This window comes from Procambarus clarkii, chromosome 32, assembly GCF_040958095.1.
Source record: "Procambarus clarkii isolate CNS0578487 chromosome 32, FALCON_Pclarkii_2.0, whole genome shotgun sequence".
Classification (NCBI taxonomy): domain Eukaryota; kingdom Metazoa; phylum Arthropoda; class Malacostraca; order Decapoda; family Cambaridae; genus Procambarus; species Procambarus clarkii.
In genome coordinates, this window is record NC_091181.1 from 31,256,057 (window position 1) to 31,262,069 (window position 6,013).

Here is a 6,013-nt window from a genome sequence, read left to right on the forward strand (position 1 = left end):
GAGAGAAAGACTGCATGAATGCGCAAGTCATAGATCACCAAGAACTCATATATATTTGACCCGGCCAGGATTCGAACCCATGCCGTCCCATCCCCCAAATCCTTATCCTGACCCCCTTCCCAGAGCTAAGTAGTCGAAACGGCTTGGCGCTTTCTCCTCATAGTTCCCCTCCCCCTTCCCCCCCCCCCCCATACAGATGCAGCTTCAGGTAACGACACTGAGGAAGAAGCTATCGGCCTTGTGAGACGCCTTCAGTGTTCTCGAGGCCTTTGAGCAAGAACCTGTTATTAAGTGCTGGCGTAAGACATATCACGGCATCATGTCCGAGTGTTGCACACCAAGTTGTTCCAAGTAGCACGGGCTATGGTGAGCCCGTAGTGGACTTACTTGGCACAGGAGCGGGGCTGTAATTGGAGGAGAGTGCAGACCAAGCTCTTCACTCGCTTATATTCCCCCCACAACAACCACATACACGTGAGGGAGTGAGTGGTTGGGTTTCCCCAGCTGACTGACTGGTGTGTTTACAACTGGAGTGCACCCCGGGCAGGGTCCACTCCACCTTTACTGGGCAGCGCCACTCATCCTGTGAGTGGACACACCGCCATAGTAGCATGTACAGCACTCCCCAATAGGAAGAAAACCCGCTGGGTTGTTCATCCTGTCACTTGTACTCCATATACAGCTGGGACTTGCTTAAACTGTCTCAAGTGAACAGCTTTTCAGACAAGAAGATTAACATTTGTTAACCCCTGAAATTGACGTTATCTTGCGGGTGCAAATTGTAGAAATCTTACAGGTTAAACCTTATATAGGCCGTCGTCACTGCTCATAGTGTGCTGATGGGTACAGGAGCAGCCAACACCACAACCACTGTGTGCACTAAGGTGTTCTCTTCTCCCAGCCACCAGACCAAATAGCTGCGCTAACACACTCAGACTTGAGAATGGTCCAGGACGGACAGAAACGTCGTCGTCGTCCCTTCACCTTCTAGTGTGTGGTCTGGTCACCTGCGCTAATACGTCAAGGTAACTCAATTAGCATTACTCCCGTAATCAAGATTGTTCAGACTCACAACTGGACATTATTTGGAACTGAAGTTGTAACGTGTGACATATACGTTTCATATATATATATATATATATATATATATATATATATATATATATATATATATATATATATATATATATATATATATATATATATATATATATATATATATATATATATCGTTACATATACGAGACATACGAGTGTACACAGTACAACCCGGCCTCCTAAGGCGTCCCAACGTCACGAATCTGGCGTACTAAAGTGCCCTTATCCTTACCTATCAGAGGACCCAAAACAGAAAAAGGAACATTACGTCAATTTCGCGAGCCGCTGCCATCTTCTAGTACGACAGGTTTTGGCCTCAGGAAGAGTATACGTCAACATGCGACGCTGTATTAGGAGGACGGGTTAGACAATTTGTTTAAGTTCTACAACAAGATGACAAATTAAAACGAAAGAAGTTAATTCGATTCAAAATGTTAAATGTAAATATGACAAAAGAGTGAGAAATGGGTCAATATGTTGATTTAAGACCGTTCAGAAGGCGGGGCCAGAAGCCAAGCTCGACCCTGCCAGACGACTTAGTTAAACACACACACAGGTGGAAACTGAGTACCCAAATGAGCCACAGAGACATTAGAAACAAATTTTTCAGTGTCAGAGTAGTTAACAATGGAATGCACCAAGCAGTGATGTGGTGGAGGCTGACTCCATACACAGCTTCAAATGTAGACTTGACAAGAGCCCAGTAGGCTCAGGAACCTGTACACCAGTTGGTTGACAGTTGAGAGACGGGACCAAAGAGCCAGAGCTCCACCCCCGCAAGTAATTATCAATAGAAGGCACCAAACCGGGAAGGCTATGTAAGCTCAACTAGGTGAGTACACACACACACACGTCCAGCACTAACCTGGATGAAACTGGGCTTCAGGGCACACAAAGGTGGCGTCCGGGTGAACAGAGAGTTGACTTGGTCTAGATAGAGAGTGGCGGGAAGCAAGCCATAGCCAGACAGCAGCACCTGGGCAAGCCAGACAACACACCACCTGTAGGTCCATGACTTGGGCTATGTGCTGGAACACTACTGCTGACGTCTGGGTGGACAGGCGCAAAGCTGGGGAGGGAAGGCAGGAGAGGGGGGAAGGGAGAGGAGGAGAGAGAGGGGGAAGGAGAGGGGGACGGGAGAGGAGGAGGAGGAGGGAAGATTATACACATGTATTATGAAGATATCGTGTAGCGTGCAGCCGACGCGACAAGTTCCGGGTTTGACGGCCAGAACACCTTTGGTGGTACACACCTGCTACACACCCTCGTGGTACACACCCGCTACACACCCTCGTGGTACACACCAGCTACATAATCTCGTGGTACACACCCGCTACACACTACTCAGTATATATTCTCATAGGTTTCACTTATCTCCAAGTTTCCCGCCATTTGTCAGCCGATTTCTCCGGTTTCCCGCGCGAGCGGCGGCGTCCTGGTTGTAAGTGCTGCTAGGGTGAGGGAGGTACAGGGTGAGGGAGGTATAGGGTGAGGGAGGTACAGGGTGAGGGAGGTACAGGGTGAGAGAGGTATAGGGTGAGGGAGGTACAGGGTGAGGCAGGTACAGGGTGAGAGAGGTACAAGGGTGAGAGGAGTGTGAGGCCGTCAGACCTGCCTCAGTACAATAAAGTTACTGAACATGAGGAAGGATCTCAATATATCATGTCAGGTGATTGAATAACCGAAATTAATTCTTTATTGGTAACGCCCAACCACTTGGGCTGGACGGTAGAGCGACGGTTCTTTGCAAGTCGGCGTTCAATCCCCCGACTATCCACAAGTGGTTAGGCGCCATTCCTCCCCCACGTTCCATCCCAAACCCTTATCCAGGCCCTTTCCAAGTGCTATAAAGTCGTAACGGCTTGGCGCTTTACCCTGAAAATTAATGAAATTGTTGAATCACTTGTTGTGATATAAACCATATTATTGATATGTATTTCTGAACATTTATGTGTGTGTAATATTATATATATATATATATATATATATATATATATATATATATATATATATATATATATATGCAACAATGATCACAAAAACACTGATCCAAGTATGCAGAATAACCACATATGAAAAATAGAAAATGCTTAACGCGTTTTCGGTTAATTCGCCTTCATCAGAGCAAAGTAGAATGATTCTAGAATCATTCTACTTTGCTCTGATGAAGGCGAATTAGCCGAAAACGCGTTAAGCATTTTCTATTTTTCATATGTGGTTATTCTGCATATATATATATATATTGCAAGACTGTCACTTGCATAGCTAAACGAACTAACCCATTATGTGCCTCTGAAACCCTTTCCCTCACCGCCCACGGGATGGGTATGGTACATAATAAAGAAATGAAATGACCCCTCCACCGTAACAAGGTGATCAAAGATGCTGCCTTAAGACTGGTGCTCCAGCAGCCACAGAGCGCCCCCCCCCCCCCCCCCCACAATGATGCTTCCCTACACCAGGCCGTTCTGGTGCCGCCAGCCGGAAGTGCAGTAGTTAAGACGGCGAGAGAAGGAGTTTGTTCCGAGTGAGCAACTGGCCTCCACTCTACCGTCTTATGCTGCTCCTTGCACTCGGCTCCAGGTCCCTCTGAGGGACCAATACACATGTCAACACTGTCACCGAAATGATTCACATGGAACTCACGTCACTCTGTAATTGAATGCACAATTCCCAAGAGTTTAAGAGAACAATTCAATCATTAACGTGCAAGATCTGATCCGGGATGCCATCTTGCCCAAAATTCTACTCCAGTTTTGTCTATTGCAGACAGTGCACCGCCTGCAAGTCTCTGACCTTCTCTTTTATCTCCTATGTGCCGCAAAGTTACCTAAAGTAATATAATTAGATCGCTATACTTGCCGTTTTCTCATAAATTCGAGGAATAAACCCTGCAAGTCAGCCGACGTCTTGATCAGCAGAAAACACGGAGCCACAACGATCATTGGACTCGAGAGGAGAAAAGGAATTATGCCCAACCACCTGGATAGTTGGGTATTTGTATGTGGTACATGGCAAATGTACATAGCCATACACAGGGTGGGTATGAGGCCCCACTACCACTCACAGGGTGGGTATGAGGCCCCACTACCACTCACAGGGTGGGTATGAGGCCCCACTACCACTCACAGGGTGGGTATGAGGCCCCACTACCACTCACAGGGTGGGTATGAGGCCCCACTACCACTCACAGGGTGGGTATGAGGGTCCACTACCACTCACAGGGTGGGTATGAGGCCCCACTACCACTCACAGGGTTGGCATGAGGCCCCACTACCACTCACAGTTTATGAGAGACCGAGAGAGAGAGAGAGAGAGAGAGAGAGAGAGAGAGAGAGAGAGAGAGAGAGAGAGAGAGAGAGCGAGAGAGAGAGAGAAGAGAGCGAGAGAGAGCGAGAGGAGAGAGAGAAGAGAGAGAGCGAGAGGAGAGAGAGAAGAGAGAGAGCGAGAGGAGAGAGAGAAGAGAGAGAGCGAGAGGAGAGAGAGAAGAGAGAGAGCGAGAGGAGAGAGAGAAGAGAGAGAGCGAGAGGAGAGAGAGAAGAGAGAGAGCGAGAGGAGAGAGAGAAGAGAGAGCGCGAGAGGAGAGAGAGAAGAGAGAGCGCGAGAGGAGAGAGAGAAGAGAGAGAGCGAGAGGAGAGAGAGGAGAGAGAGAGAGAGAAGAGAGAGAAGAGAGAGAGCGAGAGGAGAGAGAGAAGAGCGAGAGGAGAGAGAGAAGAGAGAGAGCGAGAGGAGAGAGAGAAGAGAGAGAGAGAGAGAGAGAGAGAGAGAGAGAGAGAGAGAGAGAGAGAGAGAGAGAGAGAGAGAGAGAGAGAGAGAGAGAGAGAGAGAGAGAAGAGAGAGAGAGAGAGAGAGAGAGAGAGAGAGAGAGAGAGAGAGAGAGAGAGAGAGAAGAGAGAGAGAGAGAGAGAGAGAGAGAGAGAGAGAGAGAGAGAGAGAGAGAGAGAGAGAGAGAGAGAAGAGAGAGAGCGCGAGAGAGAGAGAAGAGAGAGAGCGCGAGAGAGAGAGAAGAGAGAGAGGGCCGCGAGAACAAGGATATGAACCACCGTCACCCCAACAATAAGACAGCGCCGAGAATTTCACCCGATGCTTTCGAGCAGGTAGACGTTCCCGGTGGACCGGGAGGACTGCAAGCTGAACTGATCCCTATGACAGGAGTGAGGACGCGTGTGTTCACCTTGAGCCAATAACCTACAAACACCACCCCACACCCTCCCAGCCCCACCCGGCTCCTAGGCTCTCTAAGCCAGACGGAACTAGACCCCTCCAAGGCTCTTCCCCGCGGGTGGCGCTGACACCGCGCGCATACACCGCGAAATGGGGTCACCTACAGGTCACCTCACGACAAGCGACTCACCCTAATGTCCTCTAGAAGACCGTAGCTCGTGTGGAGGGTGGTGTAGCGGCGGGGTGTAGGCGGCTACACTGGAGCACACACCGGTGGTGACACACACACACACGCACACACACACACCCGGGGCATACAACTTTTGGATCTCCCGCACACGGATGTGGACGAGGACCTGGCGAACTTTCCCCACCACGCCTACTACACCCCCCCCCCGCCCCCCCCACCCCCACACAAGCACCCCCCACCACCCTACCCAAGTCGTGCAAGCACCACCACCACCACAAGGCACCGTGAGCAGCGACGCTCCTGCAGGTGGGAGGCGTCTAGACAACAACTGGTCCGCCGGCGCGGCACACAGCCAACCCAGGTGCTCCTGCTGGCCGCCGCCGCCGCCGTCCTCAACAAGCACACAGGGGCACGTAACTACCCTCACTAACAATGACCTCTTGCGACGCCACAATCCTGCCAGGTTCAAACCGTGGTGTCAGACGTTGACAACGGCGCCAGTGGCGCCATGAAATGCTGGAAATAAAGCAGTCAGGCGAGAGTATGAGGCTATGGTTGTCA